At 42.8% G+C, this 22,047-nt stretch overlaps 1 protein-coding gene across 1 annotated transcript in view; it reads right to left on the bottom strand.

Moving 5' to 3' along the window:
- CLASP1 (cytoplasmic linker associated protein 1) overlaps positions 1-21,128 on the bottom strand; it is a 301,973-nt gene extending 280,845 nt beyond the window's left edge. Inside the window, exon 1 of the mRNA XM_058434402.1 lies at positions 21,002-21,128. The gene's annotated coding sequence lies outside the window, so the exon portion shown is untranslated. The remainder of the gene's footprint in view (positions 1-21,001) is intronic.
- Between the last annotated feature and the right edge of the window lie 919 nt (positions 21,129-22,047).

Genomic DNA, 22,047 nt, shown 5'->3' on the forward strand with positions numbered 1-22,047 from the left:
GTGACAGAACAAGACTCCGTCTCAAAAAAAAAAAAAGAATGTAATTGAATATAATCTAATAAACACTTTAATGCACTGCTGATGAGAATAAAAAGTAATAATACATAGGACAATTTGGCAACATCTCTTGATCCAACTAGTTCAAATTTAAGAATGCATCTAAGGAAAAATTTATCAAGTATGCTAAAATGGGCTGGGCACCATGGCTCCTGACAGAGCGAGACTCCATCTCCAAAAAAAAAAAAAGTATACCAAACTGAACATACCAAGTTGTTCATTGCAGCTGGTCATCTTTTTTTTTTTAATTCTTTTTTCTCTTTCTTTGTTTTGGTCATCCTTTTTTAATGAAATAATCCTAAATGTTACTGAACAGGGAATTGGGAAATAAATTACAGTACATCCATACAACAGCATACTATGCAGTTACCAAGAATGATGACAAAAAATCTGTTCTTGCCGGTTGCGGTGGCTCAGCCTGTAATCCCAGCACTTTTGGAGGCCAAGGCGGGCAGATCATGAGGTCAGGAGATCGAGACCATCCTGGCTAACACGGTGAAACCCCGTCTCTACTAAAAATGCAAAAAATTACCCAGGCGTGGTGGCAGGCACCTGCAATCCCAGCTACTCGGGAGGCTGAGATGGGAGAATGGCGTGAATCCGGGAGGTGGAGCTTGCAGTGATCTGAGATCGTGCTACTGCCCTCCAGCCTGGGTGACAGAGCGAGACTCTATCTCAAAAAAATGTATAAAAAATAAATAAATAAATCTGTTCTTATTGGCCTTTAAAGATATCTGCAATCATTTTAGTGAAAAAAGCAAACTAGAAAACAATTAGAAAAGCAAACTAGGCCGGGAGCAGTGGCTCACGCCGGTAATCCCAGCACTTTGGGAGGCCGAGGCCAGTGGATCACCTGAAGTCAGGAATTTGAGACTAGCCTGGCCAACATGGTGAAACCCCATGTCTACTAAAAATACAAAAATTAGCTGGGCATGGTGGCAGGCACCTGTAATCCCAGGTACTTGAGAGACTGAGGCAGGAGAATCACTTGAACCTGGAGGCAGAGGTTGCAGTGAGCCAAGATCGCGCCACTGAACTCTAGCCTGGGCGACAAGAGCGAAACTCCATCTCAAAAAAAAAATAAAAAAGCAAACTAGAAAACAAAAATTATGCCATTTTTGTTTATAAAATAAAAACTATTTATTTATATGCGTCATGCATAGAAAATGTATGGAAGGGAACACACTAAAATGTTAATACTATGTTTTCCCTTTTTTTATTGAGATGGAGTCTTGCTCTGTCACCCAGGCTGGACTGCAGTGATGTGATCTTGGCTCACTGCAACCTTCGCCTCCCAGGTTCAAGACATTCTCCTGCCTCAGTCTCCTGAGTAGCTGGGATTACAGGTGTGCACTACCATGTCCAGCTAACTTTACATTTTTAGCAGAGACAGGATTTCACCATGTTGGCCAGGCTGGTCTCGAACTCCTGACCTCAAGTGATCCACCCGCCTCCGCCTCCCAAACTGCTGGGATTACAGGCATGAGCCACCACACCCAGCCTCTATTCCTATTCTTTCTAGTTAAATCATACTCTACCCAATAAATTCCAGAAAGATGTTTTTAAAGTTAAATCAAATTGTAATCCTGATATCACAATCATCATCCATTACTACAAGTATTGAAAACCACAGAAAGTTTGGTAGATCGCCATATTGGAAAGAAAAACAAACACACACACACACACACACACACACACACACACACACACACACACGCAGAAGCAATTATTCAGTAAATCTTCTGTATCTAGTACTCATGTCTAGAAGGCAGTATTGGTAACACCTACAAGGAAACAAAGCTTATTCCTGCCTCGTCCAGTCACAAAATTCTTGCCAAGTCAAAACAGAAAAGCAAACAAGAAATGAGAAGAGGCCGGGCATGGTGGCTCACGCCTATAATCCCAGCACTTTGGGAGGCCAAGGTGGGTGGATTGCCTGAGGTCAGGAGTTTGAGACCAGCCTGGCCAACATGGCGAAACTCTGTCTCTATTGAAAATAAAAAATTAGCCGGGCATGGTGGTGGATGCCTGTAATCCCAGCTACTCAAGAGGCTGAGGCAGGAGAATTGCTTGAACCCAGCAGAGGTTGCAGTGAGCCGAGATCTCACCACTGCACTCCAGCCTGGACAACAAGAGCAAAACTATGTCTCAAAAAAAAAAAAAAACAAGAGGCCGGGTGCAGTGGCTCAAGCCTGTAATCCCAGCACTTTGGGAGGCCGAGGTGGGTGGATCACAAGGTCAGGAAATCGAGACCATCCTGGCTAACATGGTGAAACCCCATCTCTACTAAAAATACAAAAAATTAGCCAGATGTGGTGGCGGGCGCCCGTAGTCCCAGCTAGTCGGGAGGCTGAGGCAGGAGAATGGCGTGAACCCAGAAGGTGGAGGTTGCAGTGAGCCAAGATTGCACCATTGCACTCCAGCCTGGGCAACAGAGCGAGACTCCATCTCAAAAAAAAAGAAAATGAAAGAAATGAGAAGAAAAGTGCTCAATCTGCTTTTGATCACTGAACCATAGTCATGTTTTAATTCAAAAAATGACACATGACATGTTTCTACGCCATTTTGAAATTACTTTTTTTTTTTTTTTTGAGATGGAGTCTTGCTCTGTCACCAGGCTGGAGTGCAGCGGTACGATCTTGGGTCACTGCAACTTCCGCCTCCTAGATTCAAGCAATTCTCCTGCCTCAGCCTCCCGAATAACTGGGACTACAGCCGTACACCACCAGGCCCAGCTAATTTTTGTATTTTTAGTAGAGACAGGGTTTCACCATGTTGACCAGGATGGTCTCGATCTCTTGACCTCGTGATCTGCCCATCTCAACCTCCCAAAGTGCTGGGATTACAGGCATGAGCCACCAGGCCCGGCCTGAAATTACATTTTTTAAACATATTTTTAAAATACATATTGCAGGCCAGGCACAATGGCTCACACCTGTAATCCCAGCACTTTGAGAGGCCAAGGTGGGAGGATCGCTTGAGCTCATGAGTTTGAGAATAGCCTGGGCAACATAGTGAGACCCCATCTCTACAAAAAATACAAAAATCAGGCCGGACGCAGTGACTCACACCTGTAATCCCAGCACTTTGAGAGGCCGAGGTGGGTGGATCACCTGAGGTCAACAATTCGAGACCAGCCTGGTCAACATGGTGAAACCCTGTCTCTAGTAAAAATGCAAAAATTAGCTGGGCGTGGTGGCGTGCCCATGTAATCCCAGCTACTTGGGAGGCTGAGGTGGAAGAACTGCTTGAACCCAGGAGGCAGAGGCTGTAGTGAGCCGAGATCAAGCCACTGCACTCCAGCCCAGGCGACAGAGCAAGACCCCATCTCAAAACAAATAAAATAAAATTAAATAAATAAATAAAATAAACAATACAAAAATCAGCCAGGCATGGTAGTACGCACCTGTAGTCCCAGCTACCTGGGAGGCTGAGATGGGAGGATGGTTGGAGCCCGGGTGGCAGAAGTTGCAGTGAGCTGAGAATGTGCCACTGTACTCTAGCCTGGGCGATAGAGCTTTGTCTCAAAAAACAAACAAAAATGTATCTTGTATTGCAGGTTGGATTTCATTAAAACCTCCAACGTGAATAATCTGGGAATATCTATTTATAGCAATGTTAAAGCACGTAACTTTTAACCCAAAATGTCAACTTCTGGGAATTTATTCATATATGTGCAAACATAATATACTGTAGAATTATTCTTTGCAGCATTGTTTATAAAAGCAAAAGATTAGATAAAACTAAATGTTCATCAATAGAGGACTCAGGAAATCATGATATGCCATGCAACAGCATACTATTCAGTCATACTATTCATTAAAAAAAAAAAAAAAGGAAGTCTTCAATGTACTCACATAGAATGATTTCCAAGATATATGAAGTTTAAAAAAAGCAAAATGCGGCCAGACACGGTGGCTCATGCCTGTAAACCCAACACTTTGGGAGGTCGAGGTTGGCGGATCACCTAAGGTCGGGAATTCAAGACTAGCCTGACCAACATGCAGAAACCTCGTCTCTACTAAAAATACAAAAGTAGCTAGGCATGGTGGCGCATGCCTGTAATCCTAGCTATTAGGGAGGCTGAGACAGGAGAATCACTTGAACCTGGGAGGTGGAAGTTGTGGTGAGCTGAGATTGCGCCACTGCACTCTACCCTGGGCAACAAGAGTGAAACTCCGTCTCAGGAAAAAAAAAAAAAAAAGCAAAATGCAAAAGTAGTCTATAATCAGCCATGAACTGTACAAAAACAGAGGGAGGTGTGTGTGTGCGTGTGTATATATATGTATATATGTATGTGTGTGTGTATGTGTGTGTGTGTGTATATATATATATATATATAGGCTTTTTTTCATGAATATAATTAATAACATTGGTGACTCCAGGGAAAGAAACTGGGTGGATGGCAGACAAGCTAGGAGAGAAACTTAAATTTTTAATTCATGTGTATATATTACCTGTTCAAAAAAAAGTTTATAATAGAAAAATTTCATGCATTTAACTAATAGTCCTATTTCTCACTCTATACAATTTAAGCAAGACGAAACGAATTCTTATATAACTATAACATATTCACATTCACTCATAATAAAAAGAGATACAAGTATATCCCCCAGATACCTTCTTAAAACTTCTATGTTCAATAATGCACATAATAAACTTGTAACTGCAATTCAAAATATTAATAATGGCATCACTATTCAGAAGCAAATACAATAGCTACAAGTTTCCTAAAAGAACAACGTCTAACCCCTGCCCCGCAAATTCCAAAACTGAATCACTGACCAGTTTATAATTCAAGTAAGGATCTGAAAATACAAGAGTCCTGATTTCATCAACATCTAGGACTCCCCACAACGTTAGTTTCAAACAGCCTTCTTCTCTCAGCAACAGTGCTTTCTTGCCTCTTATCTGTAGCCACTTCTCAAAATGAGAACATGACATTACTATAGCCAAAAGTCAATCTCCTTGTCTCATGGTCACAAGCTAGGTCCCCAGCCAACACTGCTCTCTCAAAAATGGAAGACAACAAAACAGGGCCAGGCGTGGTGGCTCATGCCTGTAATCCCAGCACTTTGGGAGGCCGAGGCGAGTGGATCATGAGGTCAGGAGATCGAGATCGTCCTGGCTAACACGGTGAAACCCCGTCTCTACTAAAAATAAAAAAAAATTAGCCAGGCATGGTGGCGGACACCTGTAGTCCCCACTATTCGGTAGGCTGAGGCAGGAGAATGGTGTGAACCTGGGAGGCAAAGCTTGCAGTGAATCCCACTGCACTCCAGCCTGGGCGACAGAGCGAGACTCCCTCTCAAAAAAAAAAAAAAAAAAAAACGGACCCCAGAGTACCCACAAGGAGAGTGTGCACCTGGTTCATGGCCTCACATCCTTCAGGCCAAAATACGAAGGAGCCACATCTCTTTCCCCAGCCCCAGATTAGGATCCCATCCCTCTTCAATTTTCCCATAGTAGCACGCTTAATACACAGAATAATAACCATTACTTGTCTGCCTTCCCTCTTAGGCATGGAGTTCCTTGGGAACAAGGCTTAAAAGCCTTTCTCTCTGCCCTTAAACATAACAGCAAAGTTTGCTGAATGATGATTTTGATCAAGTTACACAGTAGTAATTACCTAGGATATACCCTAGAATAACGCTTTTATTTTAATGTCAGCAGTTTCATTAAAGACTCTCTGTTTTTAGGCCCATTTCTTATTAATGCCTTGTGTACACCCTTTCTGCATCACCTCCAGTCTCCCTACCCCATCCCAAAAGAGGTCTAGTAACCAGATAATTACAATGAGATGTTTCTAATCTCCCAGTGCTTAGTCATTCTTTCATGACTCCATAAAATCAGTAACTCTACAATTAAACTAAATACTGTCCCTTTGTCCAAACAAATCCTCCTTTGGCCACTTCAGAAATCTACTGCATGTTCTGAAAAGAAAGACAGAATGGCAAGCTTTTCCCACTACGTTTACTTTAGAAATGCAGTCACAGACCACAGAAAATCTGCCTGGCACACCAATCACTGCCAACAGGTACGCTCAATCAGCAGTAAGCCCAGACAGCTCACATTGAGAGCATTTTTTAGAGGGCCACCTTCCTCAGAATAGGATCCCATGCCTGGAGGGTAATTTATTAAATGAAAAGAATGCTGCTTCTGTCAAACTTTTTAGACAAAAGATATGCACAAAAGTATAGCAATAGCTATAGATTCAGATACATACCACCCCAACTTCTCCATAAAGAAGGATGGAGGTAGTAAAAGATAGTTTGCATCCCTCCTTCCTACTCTCCCTGGCATAAATCATGCTTCCTACTAAGGGAGTTTAAACTCTTGTTAAATCACTCTCTTAGAGAGCTAGGCACTGTGGCTCACTCCTATAATCCAATCCCAGTACTTTAGGAGGCCGAGGAGGGAGGATCACTTGAAGCCAAGAGTTCTAGGCAGCAGTAAGCTATGATCACACCACACTGAACTCCAACCTGGGCAACAAAGCGAGATTGTGTCTTTAAAAAAAAAGAAAAGAAAGAAAATGACTCTGTTGATTGACAATTATCTGGAAAGCATATGAAATACTGTATTTACTCTGGCCTCTCTGATGTTGTTATGTTGCTTGGAACTAAAGAGAATAAAATAATTCCTTCCTTTGTTTCCACTGTTAATAATAAATGTCTTCTAAAAAAGACAATAGATGAATAACCAACACCTCACATAATAAAAGTGTTTACATAACAAGATACTAAGAAATACCTTAAGAGTCAAAATTTACTGGAAAACAAAAAGCAAAGGCCAACCTTCAAGCTGAATCTTCCCCTTCCCTGACATCTGGACTGTAGATTACAAAATGGACTCCCCAGGGAGGTCTGATCTCTTAGGGAAAGTAACATTAGCCACTACCAAACACTAAAAAGAGTGATGGAGGGAAATATGATAATACAGATTCAGAGAGAAAGATCAGAAACTTCACTAGTTAACTTTTGGAATTTCTAGACAAGAATTTTCTAATGTTGTTTAATTTTTTGTTAGAAAAGTAATACATACTCATTGCTCAAACTCAAAATAATTTTTGAAACTAAGCATTTGTCAAAAATGAAAAGGCAAGATCTAGACATACAAAATAACCTCTGAAATGAGTATATTTCTCAATTCAAAATTCAGTTACCAGAATCTTAAATAGCTAGTTAACAAATTTTCAGGCCAGGCACAGTGGCGCATGCCTGTTATCCCAACCCTTTGGGAGGCACAGGCAGGCACACTGCTTGAACCCAGGAGTTTGAGATCAACCTGAGCAATATAATGAGACCTTGTTTCTAAAAAAATAATAAATTTTGAGGCCGGGCGCGGTGGCTCATGCCTGTAATCCCAGCACTTTGGGAGGCTAAGGCAGGTGGATCACAAGGTCAGGAGTTCAAGACGAACCTGGTCAAGATGGCGAAACCCTGTCTCTACTAAAAATACAAAACTTAGCTGGGCACAGCACAGGCGCCTGTAATCCTAGCTACTCGGGAGGCTGAGGCAGGAGAATCGCTTGAACTCGTGGGGTGGAGATAACAGTGGGCCGAGACTGCGCCACTGCACTCCAACCTGGGTGACACAGTGAGACTCCATTTCAAAAAATAATAATAATATAATAATAATAATAATAATAAATTTTAGGGTGGGCGCAGTGGCTCATGCCTGTAATCCCAACACTTTGGGAGGCCGAGGCGGGTGGCTCACCTGAGGTCAGGAGTTCGAGACCAGCCTGACCAATATGCTGAAACCCCATCTCTACTAAAAAAATACAAAATTAGCAAAATGAGGTGGCTCATGCCTGTAATCCCAGCTACTCAGGAGGCTGAGGCATGAGAATCGCTTGAACACAGGAGGCGGAGGTTGCAGTGAGCCAAGATCACACCACTGCACTCCAGCCTGGGCAACAACAGCAAAACTCCGTCTCAAAAAAAAACAATAATAATAATAAATTTTTAAAAAAATTTCAGACATCCATAAAATGAGCCACATATTATGCTACCTAACTAGAGCTTACCCAAATACCATGTGTCACACACAAAAAAGTCCTAAGGCATTGGAAAGATCAAGATACTATTGTCAATCCCTACATTTGGTAAAATGACTTAAAAGGACCTGAGTAAAAAACTTTGAAGAACTTTTTAATACACGAACCAGTAATTTTTTTTTTTTTTTTTTTTTTTTTTTTGGAGACAGAGTCTGGCTCTGTCCCCCAGGCTGGAGTGCAGTGGCACCATCTCGGCTCACTGCAAGCTCCGCCTCCCAGGTTCACGCCATTCTCCTGCCTCAGCCTCCCAAGTAGCTGGGACTACAGGCGCCCGCCACTAATTTTTTTGTATTTTTAGTAGAGACAGGGTTTCACTATGTTGGCCAGGATGGTCTCGAACTCCTGACGTCGTGATCCGCCCACCTTGGCCTCCCAAAGTGCTAGGATTACAGGCTTGAGCCACCGTGCCCGGCCACCAACCAGTAATTTTTTTAAGAATGATTTTCTGCAACTACCCCAAATGTATTCACATAGATCTATGTTCAGCTTCACAATTCACTCAATATAGGTTAAGCATACCACCTGTATGGTACTAGACTAGGCACCAGAGTGATGTCCTCTCCTCAAGAGAAAAGGAAATTGAGAAAGAAAGAAATAGAACATATACTCTCCTACCCCAAAGCTCCTTACAATCTGTTTTTGGGACACAAACTATTTAAAAGTTAAATAACAACACAAAGTTAAAAGAAAGGAGGGGAATTCATATTTATTAAGTGCCTCATATATCAAGCAGCAACACAATAACACACACAAAACATCCACATCTCCTGTTTTGAGGGAAGAAAATAAGGAAAGAGGAGGAGGTTGAGTGAATAGGAAATGAAGTCAAAAACCCAAAGCAAACTATAAATGCCACTCAGGGATACAGAAAATAAGTAATTAAAACATTTATATTGGTCTTCAACAAATGGTGCTAGGACAACTGGCTATCTACATGAAAAAAAAAAAAAAAAAAGAAGTCAGACCCCTACCTCACACCATGTACAAAAATTAACTCAAAGTGGATCAAGGACCTCAAAGTCAGAGCTAAAATTATAAAATCTTAGAGGAAAACATAGGGATAAATCTTCATTACTTTGAATTTGGCAATAAATTCTTATATATGCTAACATAAACACAAAGCTTAAAAAAAAATTTAGGCTGGCGTGGTGGCTCATGCCTATGATTATAGGCAGCACTTTGGGAAGCCAAGGCAGGTGGACCACCTGAGGTGAAACGTTTCAGACCAGCCTGGCCAACATGTTGAAACTCCATCTCTATGAAAAATACAAAAATTAGCCAGGAATGGTGGTGCATGCCTGTAATCTCAGTTACTCACAAGGCTGAGGCAGGAGAATGGCTTGAACCCAGGAGGCAGAGGTTGCAGTGAGCTGAGATTGTGCCACCACATCCTAGCCTGGGTGACAGAGTGAGACTCCATCTCAAAAAAAAAAAAAGAATTTAAAAACTTTTTTAAGAAAAAAAGAATGCTTCCTGTAAGAGATAACTTTAAAAAGAATAAAAAACAAAAGAGATAACACAAGCAACAAAAGAGGACATTATCAAGAAAGTAAAAAGACAACCTACCCAGTGTGAGAAAATATTTGCAAATCATATATCTGACAAAGGACTTGTAACCAGAAGATCTAAATCAATCGTAAAACTCAAAAACAAAAAGGCAAACAATCCAATTTAAAAATAAGAAACAGACTTGAACAGACATTTCTCCAAAAAAGACATACAAATGACCAATAAACACATGAAAAGATGCCTAACAACTTAGTCATTAGGAAAATGAAAATCAAAACCAAATTAAGATACTACTTATATTATAGAATGGTTATAATAAAAATAAAAATTAAAAGAAAAACACAGAAAATGACATGTGTTGGTGAGAATGTGGAGAAATTGGAACCCTTGTACATTGCTAGTCAGAATGTAAAATGGTACAGCCACTGTGAAAAACAGTTCAGCAATTGCTCCAGAAAGTTACAACACAGAATCACCCAAATGACCCAACAATTCCACTCCAAGGTATATACCCAAAAGAAATGAAAACAGAGATTCAAACAGATATTGTACAATAGTGTTCACTGCACTATTATTCACAATAGCCAAAGAGCAGAAACAAGCCAACGTCCACTAACAAATTAATGGATAAACAAAATGTGGTATATCCATACAATAGAACATTACTCAGCAATAAAAAAAGAATGGTGTCCTTTTTTCTTCTTTTTTTTTTTTTTTTTTTGAGACAGAGTTTTGCTCTTTTTGCCAAGACTGGAGTGCAGTGGCATGATCTCGGCTCACTGCAACCTCCGCCTCCCAGGCTCAAGCAATTCTCCTGCCTCAGCCTCCCAAGTAGCTGGGATTACAGGCACACACCACCACACCCAGCTAATTTTTTGTATTTTTAGTAGAGACAGGGTTTCACCATGTTGGTCAGGCTGGTCTTGAACTCCTGACCTCAGGTGATCCACCCGCCTTGGCCTCCCCAAATGCTGGGATTACAGGCATGAGCCACCGTGCCCAGCCAAGAATGGAGTTCTAATACATGCTACGACACAAATAAACTTTGAAAACATTGTGCAAATGGGGCCAGGCGCGGTGGCTCAAGCCTGTAATCCCAGCACTTTGGGAGGCCAAGGCAAGCGGATCACGAGGTCAGGAGATCGAGACCATCCTGGTTAACACAGTGAAACCCCATCCCTACTAAAAATACAAAAAATTAGCTGGGCACGGTGGCGGGCACCTGTAGTCCCAGCTACTTGGGAGGCTGAGGCAGGAGAATGGTGTGAACCCGGGAGGCGGTGCTTGCTGTGAGCCGAGATTGCGCCACTGCACTCCAGCCTGGGCGACACAGCAAGACTGTCTCAAACAAAAAAAACACAACAACAATAACAACAACAACAAAACACTGTGCAAATGAAATAAGCCAGTCACAAAAGGAAAATATTGTATGATTCCATTTATATGAAATATCCAGAATAGGCAAATCCATTGAGTCAGAAAGTAGATCAAAGGTTACTAGGTGCTGGGAGACAGAGGAATGGGGAGTTATTGCTTAATGGCTACAGAGTTTCTATTTGGGATGATGGAAAAGATTTGGAAACAGATTATGGCAATGGTGGCACAATAGCATTAATGTAATTAATGCCACTTAATTGCATACTTAATAATGGTTTAGGCCAGGTGCGGTGGCTCACACCTGTAATCCCAGCACTTTGGGAGGGGAACAAAGCAGGCAGATCACCTGAGGTCAGGAGTTCAAGACCAGCCTGGCCAATATGGAGAAACCCTGTCTCTACTAAAAATACAAAATTAGCCAGGCGTGCTGACGCATGCCTGTAATCTCGGCTACTCGGGAGGTTGAGGCAGGAAAATCACTTGAACGCAGGAGGCAGAGGTTGCAGTGAGCCAAGATTGCACCATGGCACTCCAGCCTGGGCAACAAGAGGGAAACTCCATCTCAAAAAAAAAGGATTATAAATCACGCTACTATAAAGACACATGCACACGTATGTTTATTGGGGCACTATTCACAACAAAGACTTGGAACCAACCCAAATGTCCATCAATGACAGACTGGATTAAGCAAATGTGGCACATATATACCATGGAATACTATGCAGCCATAAAAAAGGATGAGTTCATGTCCTTTGTAGGGACACGGATGAAGCTGGAAACCATCATTCTGAGCAAACTACCACAAGGACAGAAAACCAAACACCGCATGTTCTCACTCACAGGTGGGAATTGAACAATGAGAACACTTGGACACAGGGTGGGGAACATCACACACTGGGGTCTGTCGTGGGGTAGGGGGCCGGGGGAGGAATAGCATTGGGAGAAATACCTAATGTAAATGACAGGCTGATGGGTGCAGACGGCCAACATGGCACACGTATAACTATGTAACGAGCCTGCACGTTGTGCACATGTACCCTAGAACTTAAAGTATAATACAAAAAAAAGGTTTAAATGGACAATTTTATGTTATGTATATTTTATTACAATAAAACACTTGAAAGAAAAAAAAACTTTATCAGGTCTTCAGTTATCTGGATTGTCTAAGGTTAGATTTCATATCAGGAGCTCAAATCTAAAAAGGACTGTACAGTCATCTGATCTAATCCTCATGGAAACCCTAGTGGGAAGTCTGCATCTCTACATCCCTCCTGACTAGTGAGTGGTTTCCAGATGCTGCCAGATAGTGGCAGCAGACCTTTCCCCAAGGCAGCCCACTGACCTTCATGAAGGAAGAACAACCTGAGCTGGGAAAAAAAAAAAAATGGGATAAATGAAAAGCATGCTGAAGATTTTAAAAGCCAAATTCTGCTATTCTGCAGGTGTGTGACAATGAACAAATTATTCAACTTCTCAAAGTCTCTGCTTTCTCTCATTATAAAATGACAATAGCACCTGCTTTAAATGTTATTGTAAGAATTGGCAGAAGTATACCTCTAGCACCCATCCAACTGCCTGGCAAATGGTGAGTGTTCTATCTCATGGTAATTGCTAGTGTGACAATAGGTCTATGTCCCTCCTTTCAGCCAACCAAAGGCTGAGCAGGATATGGCCTGGGCTGGGAGAACACTATGACTTACCAGAACTTAAATAAAACAGCCACCAGCACCACAGAAAAACATCAGAGAAGGAGCTGTTTTTATGCAGTTCAACTCTCTTAGGAAAGACTGGTTTATTGTTCCAAGAACGAACCCAGCTACTCTTCATTTAGGAAGGCACTGCTACACAATTCATTCTCTCTATACAACAGGCCTCTGTTAGCATGTCTGGGCTACTGTTCGTAACAGAGTCTGCCTCTACCCACAGGAAAGACACAGTGAAGAAAATTCGCTAAAAGGTAGTCCCCAGAGGCTGCTCTCAAACTTGTGTAGCCCCAGAAGCACTTGGGGAACCTGTTAAAAAAAAAAAAAAAAAAAGGTATCGCCCACACCCACAGACATTCTGATTACTAAATATTTTACACAGGAGCCTAGCACACAACTGTTTAAAGAAACACTAGAAGGCAGGCCACAAAAATGTAATAAGATCACATTCTGATGTGGACAACTACAACAATCTGTCCCACAAAGCAAAGGCTGCATTTTCCTCTATGCCCATCTAGAAATGGAATAGTTTTGGTCATGCCAGACAGGATTGGAAACCAAGGAAGTTACAGAGACCACCTGCATGTAATACCCAATGTGAGTTTCATACAGTTTCGTCATACTGAAGGCCCTCATGATTGCTTATTCCTTTTTAAAATAAACACAAAAAGTAATGAAAAATAAAAATAATGTACCAGCTACACCTCATATAATAGCAAAAAATATACTTAAATTATATTCACCAGAAGTTGGTAACATTTTTGTGAAACCAACACATTCTTAGATTGCTGGGAAAATTACTAAATGGTACAAATTTTTGGTTAGCCAGTGGCAATACATATTAAAAGTCATAAATATGAGGCTGGATGTGCTGGTGTGCACCTACAGTCCCAGCTACTCAGGAGGCTGAGGTGGGAGGATCACTGAGCCCAGGAGTTCAAGTAGCCTAGGCAACATAGTAAGACCCTGCCTCTTTAAAAACAGAAAAAAAGGTCATAAATACCCTTCAATTCAATAATCTCACTTATTTGAATTTATCCTAAGGGAATAACACAAGAGAAACTATCCAAAAAAGACAGTCACTATTGGATTACATATAATAAAAAAAAAAAGATAACTACTCAGACACAGTGGCTCACGCCTATAATCCCAGCACTTTGGGACGGTGAGGCAGGAGGATTGCTTGAGTCCAGGAGTTTGAGACCAGCCTGGGCAACATAGTGGGACCCTGCGTCTACAAAAAATACAAAAATTAGCAAGGGTGGTGGCGCACACCTGGCTAATCCCAGCTACTCAGGAGGCTGAGGTGGAAGGTCAAGGCTGCAGTAAGCCATGATCATACCACCACACTCTACCCTGGGTGACAAAGCAGGTATCTTTTTGCTAAAAAAAAAAAAAAAAAGAAAAACAAAAAAGAAAAAAGAAAATCTTCATGTCAAAACTCTCAGGCCAGGTGCAGTGGTTCACACCTGTAATCCCAGCCTTTGGGAGGCTGAGGCAGGTGGACCACTTGAGGTCAGGAGTTCAAGACCAGCCTGGCCAACATGGTGAAACCCGTATCTACTAAAAATACAACAATGAGCCAGGCGTGGTGGCGCACACCTGTAATCTCAGCTACGTGGGAGGCTGAGGCAGGAGAATCGCTTGAATCTGGGAGGCGGAGGTTGCAGTAAGCTGAGATCGGGCCACTTCACTCCAGCCTGGGCGTCAGAGTGAGACCCTGTCCCAAAAAAAATCTCAAACAGTTTACCAAAATTTGCCATATTAACTCAAAATGACAAAGCTATTAAAACTTAAAATTACATATACTATGTAATTATAAGAAAACCATTCATAAAACATGCAAGACCTAAAATTACTTACAAAAAGAATGGACACATGGACAGTCTCAAAGAGTGATATATCGGGAAGTAATAGCTCGTGTTGAAATGGTTTGATGTGGTTTTCCTCCACTGGTCTCTCAACTTTCCATATTATTGCTACATTATTGTAGTAAGACTATAAATAAATTTAACTGATTCTGCCTGGAGAGTTCATTGGACAGCAGTGAGGGAAAGTCCTATACTGACCTCAGCTATCCTGAATGAAGACAGGCTCACCTAAACGCACCATGCTATCAGATGGCCACAAGGCCAGTTCTAGATTTCTGTCCCCAAAAGATCAATCTTAACAGATACACAAAAATATAAAACCTTGAATTTACTTTTTTTCCTTTCTTTTCTTTAAATACTCTAAAAATAGTACTTTTCTAAAAGCAAGTATACACGCACTAAAGGAAAGGAGGAAATTGATTTGACAGCTATTGGCATGGCAAAAAGACTAGAAGACTTCATGAGCCACAACTTCAATATAAGCCAAGATGATGTAGCTAGGAAACTGTGTGGTTCACATGAAAAGGACATTAAGCTGAGAGACAGAAGGCCCAGTTCTCATTCCAGATCAATCAGGGTGAATTTTATTTGCAGGCCTTGATTTCTCATCTGCAAATTGATAGGATCATGATGCTATCTCCCCTACCCATCTCATAGGACTTGGAAGGGAACAAAGATTATGACTGTAAAAGGGCATTAAAAATCATTTTTGTCTTTTAAATCTGGCACAGTGTGTGGAAGGATACATTCCAAACTGGTAAGTGGGTGTTTCTCCAGGAGTCTGAAATTGGGAGCCATGCCTTTACCTGTATCTGCATTGTTTGAATCTTTCAGGAACATCTATTCATCTATTACTCGGGGAATTTTAAAATTTTAATTTGTAAAAGCTAATGATATCATGAATGTAAAGTGCAGAGTTCTCCACCTCTGGGTCATCTAAGAACCATCTAGAGACTGTTAAAACTGTGGCTACCCAGGTCCCATACAAATTCTCTGGGTAGAAGATAATAAAATAAGGCCAGGGTGCTTGTATTTTAACAAGGTCCCAAAGAGATTCCAGTGACTTGACTACTGCAACTACTACTACATGGTTATTAACTCCTACCATGTATTACCCACTTAACACACACCAGTCACTATCCTCAACACTTTACACGTATTATCTCATTTAATCCTGACAACAACCTATAGGTAGGTGCTACAATTAACACTGCCCTCCCCTCACCCTCATTTTACAGATGAAGACACTAAAATATTGATATTATTTAACTGGCCTAAAATCACAGCACTTGTAAGTGGCAGAGCCAGAATGCACAAGGAAATTTGAAAATCGTTGATTCAGTTTCCTAACCTAAGAAAACAGCTGTATATTTTGGTCAGGTCATATCTTCTGTTTTGTTTCAGACACTGCATTTAAAGGACATTAAAAAAAAAAAAAAAAACAATGGCCGGGGGCGGTGGGTCACGCCTGCAATCCCAGCACTTTGGGAGGCAGAGGCAGGCAGATCACCTGAGGTCAGGAGTTTGAGATCAGCCTGGCCCAACATGGTAAAACCCCGTCTCTACTAGAAATACAACAAAAATTAGCCAGGCGTGTGCCACCACGCCTGTAGTCCCAAGCTACTCAGGAGGCTGAGGCAGGAGAATTGCTTGAACCTGGGAGATGGATGCTGCAGTGAGCCGACATCACGCCACTGCACTCCAGGCTTGGCGACAGAGCAAGACTCCGTCTCGGGGGCCGGTGAGGGGGAACAGTTAGGCCAGGCTTCCTAGCACTTTGGTAGGCCAAGGCAGGAGGATCACTTGAGCCCAGGAGTTCGAGACCTGCATGGGCAACATGGTGAGCCCCTATCTCTACAAAACACTTCTAAAACAAAATTTAGAAAATTAGCCAGGTGTGGTGGTGCATGCCTGTAGTCCCAGCTACTCAAGAAGCTGAAGTAGGAGGACTGATTAAGTCCAGAATGTCAAGGCTGCAGTGAGCCGTGACCATGCCACTGCACTCCAGCTTGAGCAACAGAGCAAAACTGTCTCAAAAAAAAAAAAAAAAAGAGTTGCCTAAAGAAAGCATGGTGAGCCATATCAAACCAGGAAAGGACTAACGATTTAGGGCTGTTTGCATACTTTCATTATAACCAGCCATCGATTCATGTTATTGTTTCCCTAACTAGACTGCAAGCCCCTGAAGTGCAGGGGCCATGGACGTCTCTTCAACTGTACCCTCTTGGTACCTGGTGCTCAATTCAAGAGAGAGTTTAATAAGTAAATTAATCAATAAGTCTAGAAATGTGATATCTGTCATGGGAAATGTGAAGTGCTATTACGTGAAGAAGAAACAGACTTAATTCAGGTTCCTTCAGGAAGGATAACTAAGGTCAATAGGTGAAAGGGAGGGAGCAGACTGTAGTAGTAATCTAAAAACATTTCTGGCAACCAAGACCTGTCCAGGGACAGATGCCTGCAGTTTGACACTGATGATCAGAATGTAGCAAACATAAGGAAGGATGCTGGACTACTGAGCCTCTAACAACTCCTCCAAAGCTCAAATTCTATTAGTCTACATTAGGATACATTTGTTTATTCTTTCATACATTCTACAGTTTCCATTAGTTATACAAGTCACTTAGTAAGCAACGGAGGACACACAATGTGTTCTACAAACTCCCTGTGCCCTCAAGGATCTAGAGAAGAGTAAATGCACAAGAGTGAATCTAAGCAAGCAGGAAGGTGATATATATAACAGGAAGCAGCAAGGAGTGAGGAAACTTCCAGGCAAGAAACAAGACAGAAGTTAACAAAGGTGTTATGGAAGAAACGTCACCATTTGAGCACACCTAAGCTAGATCTTTAGATCTATGAGGGGAGGTGGGATGAGGGCTGTCATAAGAATTTGGGGAGGAAAATCATTGTGTGGCAGTAATGGTCTGGGCATAAAGGCGGCAGAAAAGCCCTGGGGAGGTGAAGCACAAGCTAGAAACAAGCAGTAAATACCGGCATTTTAGAAGTCACTTAGTCAAACACATATACCCATACTTTGTCGATGATGCCCCGCTGGCAATGGGTAAAAAAGTTAGTTTATTTTTTAAAATTACATCTTACAAACCAAAAACTATATCATCAATGATTTCAACTTCACTTAGTTTTTGTTTTTAAGACTAACAGATCCTTCGTTTTGTTTTTGTTTTTAGACAGGGTCTCACTCTGTCATCCAAGCTACAGTGCAGTGGCATGATTTTGGCTCACTGTAGCCTCAGCCTCCCAGACTCAGGAGATCCTCCCACCTCATCCCCCCAGGTAGCTGGGACTACAGGTGCACACCACTATCCCCAGCTAATTTTTGTATTTTTTTGTAGAGACACAGGGTTTCACCATGTTGCCCAGGTTGGTCTCAAACTCCATGTGACCCGCCCGCCTTGGCCTCCCAAAATGCTAGCATTACAGATGTAAGCCACTGCACCCAGCCTCTTCTCGTTTCCTAGGAAATCTTTTAAATGTTCTGTTTTTAAACATTTAAGTTTTACTTGTCTACTATTTCCACTATTTGACAACTAGATTTAGTTACCAAAAATGACAGTTTCAGTAACTCAGTTGAACCTAACATTTGTAATCACTTAAATGTTTATATTTACCAATAGTACTACCAAATAAAAAAAAATCTAAAAATTATTAAGTAGAAGATTATTAAGAATAGATGGGTCTCAAACAATAAATTTAAGTCTCAGGCCCAAGAAGCCATCTCATTCAACTTATAAATCAAGACACTAAGCTACTTAAGAAAATAAACAAGACGGAAGCAAAACAATCTAAATCTAGGCCAGGCACGGTGGCTCACGCCTGTAATCCCAGCACTTTGGGAGGCCAAGGCAGGCAGATCATGAGGTCAGGAGATTGAGGCCATCCTGGCTAACACGGTGAAATCCCGTCTCTACTAAAAAAATGCAAAAAAAAATAACCAAGCATGGTGGCGGGCACCTGTAGTCCCAGCTACTTGGGAGGCTGAGGGAGGAGAATAGCGTGAACCCGGGAGGCAGAGCTTGCAGTGGGCCCAGATCACGCCACTGCATTCCAGCCTGGGTAACACAGCAAGACTCCATCTCAAAAAAAAAAAAAAAATTTAAATTTAAAACCAGTAAACACAGGCCGAGCACGATTGTTCACGCCTGTAATCCTAGCACTTTGGGAGGCCAAGGCTGGCGGATCACCGGAGGTCAGGAGTTCAAGACCAGCCTGGCCAACATGGTGAAACGCTGTCTCTACTAAAAATACAAAAATTAGCTGGGCATGGTTGTGGGTGCCTGTAATCCCAGCTACTCAGGCGGCTGAGGCAGGAGAATCGCTTGAACCCAGGAGGTGGAGGTTGCAGTGAGCTGAGATTGCACCATTGCACTTCAGCCTGGGTGACAAGAGTGAAACTGCTTCAAAAATAAAAATAAAAATAAATAATAAATAAAACCAGTAAACAAAATATAACACACTTAAATGACAAACTTAATGTTCTTCTGGCCAATCATTTCTCAACATCCCTGTCAAACTATTTTAAGGGTCTGAAATCTTGCTCTATAAAAAGCAAGTTCCCATCATCTGAACTACACTTAAAGAGATTCTATCCCACTAGTTACTGAAGCATAATACACCAGGCTTCAGAGTTTTACTTGCTATCAATTTAAAAAAAAGTTTACCTCTTTTACATAAATAAAGTGGAATCTGTGGGTTAATTCAAAAGCCTGACATACTAGGAGATCTGGGTTTTCCGTTCTAACACAAATTTATGGTGCAAACTTAGCAAAAGCCTTTTCTGTATTTGCCAATTCAGTTGTAACACACAGATACAATATTTGACACCTCCACCACCAACAAAGTCTCCTCTAAGGAGTCCTGACTTTGATTAACCTTACCTGGGTGAATTAAAAGCTATGGCTGAAAACTCCTTCCTAGAAACTAAAACTTTAGAAGTCTAAAATGGTGTTACAAGGTAGCCCATAATAAACAATGAATTATAGAAACTGAGATTTCAGTAACAACTGCTAAAAAGGTGTATTAAACAATTTAACAAGATAACCAGACCATCAAAATTTAAATTTCTTAACAAATGTAAAAAATAAATAATATTCAGTATTCTGAGGCACTGTGCTACTTTTTATCTATACGGTCCCTACATCAATGTTGCTATTCTCCCAATCCCTTGATGAGCAAACGGAGCCAATATCCAGGATCCCTCATATCGAGAGGTCAGTTATCGTCGTAAATAATCGTAGTAATAAAAACAATTTCTAATGCCAGAATCGAAAACGGACCGTGGCACCCAAGTAGGGTCCAAGGTACATGGCGGCATGAAACTATTTCTCGCTTCTGACTCTTCTGCATCACTGTCTCCCAAAGGACTAGAGAATCTGAAGCTCTCATTGCCACATCTACAAATTAAAGTATCATGTTTAAAGAGCTCACAGGTTCTACGAATGATCAGTATTTAATGAACGCACCCCACTACACAGAAACTCACCCAGCTGCAAACTCAGCTGCAAACTCACCACAGCGTGCTTTCAGACTCCACATTAATTTTTTTTAATTTTAGAAACAAACAACTATTTTAAAAATATTATGTAATAATTTAATCTCTGGAAAGCCCCATACTCATCCCAGCAGCTCGGAAAACGGAAAGCAAAATTCGATTAGCTCCATTGTACCTAGCCAGGCTAACGCGCAAGATCACACACTCATCGTCGTCAGAGCGTCTCTGCCAATACTAAAGAACAACAAAGGCAAGTTGAGAAGTCTGCACAGGCTTAACTCAGCACTTGTTCGCTTTCCCGGCTTCAGAAAGAAGCTCTTCGAAGGCCCCGGGGACCAAGGGGACCTTGTGCATCCCATCAAGCCGGCCGCTCCGCTCGGCGCCGCTCGCGCAGCTTTTGTCTGGCCCGGTTGGGAGCCCAGGACAGGAGCCCGGGCCGCCCGCCTCCCGGCACCCCTTCTCTCTGGATCTTTCTCCACACCCATCACTCGCCGATGACTAGTTGTTGTGGGTTTCTCTCCCTCGCCCCCTCCCTTCCTTTCAAACGCGCCCCGGGCTCGCTGGCTTCTCCCACCCGGCAGGGGAGACTCGGGTTAGGAAGGGGGCCCGGGTGGGGTCTGGAAAAGGGAAACAGAGAGGGGCACACAAAGCCCGACTGACCCCACGGCCGATCCCCTCCCTCTGCAAAGCAGCCTGGGCTCAGCGACCTACTGGTTGGATAAACAACCCTCGCATCCCGCTCCTCGCCAGGCTCCCACCTCAGGGCCGCCCCATCCCCCCAAAGTGCACCCAAGAGCCGATGACAGCGCTGGACATCGCCCCCACCCAGACCCGGCGCCCGCCACTGCGCGGGAGGGGCCAGGGCCGCAGGAGGGCTCGGGTCTGACCCTCCGCCCCCTGACCGGGTACTTACAGCCCTGTTTTTCGTTACTGTTGCCGCTGCGGACCAGAGAGCCGCCGCCTTCTTCTCCACCCCAATGAGGTTAAGCGCTTGGTGCGGGGATTAAAAAAAAAAAAAAAAAAAAAAAAAAAAAAAAAAAAAAAAAAAAAAAAAAAGACCGAGAGAGCAAGAGAGACGCCGAGGGCGCCTGCGCAGTGTGGTCACCCTTTTTCTTCTTACCGCCACCAACCCGGCTACACCATAGAGAGCGTAAACCGAGACCAGAAAGGCGGCTGCCTCTCTATGGTAACGCCCCGCGCAGGCGCCCGCCTGGCGGTATTAGGCTTCGCTGGCGTAAAGTCCCAGGGAGCTTTGCCCCTCACGGAGAACGTTAGTTGACCCTGATGGGGATCCGTAGGGTAAAGGTTTTGTTTGTTTTTTTTCTTTAAGGAAAAGGTGGCCCGAGTATGGTTAGGCCCCTTGGAAAGTTACGACAAAACTCGAGTTAGACAAGGAAGGTCGGAACTAAGTGGCCACAGCAACAATGCACCAGCAAGCAGGGAGCGTGATAGGAAGAGCTAAAGAGTAGTCGGGAAACCCTGGGTAAAAGTCGTCCAAGTGGAACTTCCTTTGGTCGGGGGTCTGATACTCGAAGGAAACGGTCTTTCACTTCTGGGTTAGGGCGTCCGCCCACAGGGCGACTGCAATGAAGGAAACTGTGTCCTGCGGCTTCCCGTAACAGAGCTGTGTGTCCACGCTCCCTTTTCCGGGCAGGCGCGGACGCTTGTGCCGGAAGTAGGCTTGTTAACGGTTCTTTGCCTTTTGGGGAGGGGAGACAGCCCCGAGAAGGCTTCGGAGACCCTTGAGTCGGCCAGCGAGCAGGGTTTCTTACTTGAGCGCTTCCACAAATAAACGCTTCTTCGCTCCTCCGTCGCGTGCGTTTCCCTGGGATAATAAGTGGGAAAGTGGTGGCTTTTACTTTTTTGAGACAGGGTCTGACCGCCGTCGCCCAGACTGGATGGAGTGCAATGGCGCGATCACGGCTCACTGCAGCCTCGACTTCCCAGGCTCAGATGATC

The sequence above is a fragment of the Hylobates moloch genome, unplaced genomic scaffold (assembly GCF_009828535.3).
Source record: "Hylobates moloch isolate HMO894 unplaced genomic scaffold, HMol_V3 SCAFFOLD_24, whole genome shotgun sequence".
NCBI lineage: Eukaryota > Metazoa > Chordata > Mammalia > Primates > Hylobatidae > Hylobates > Hylobates moloch.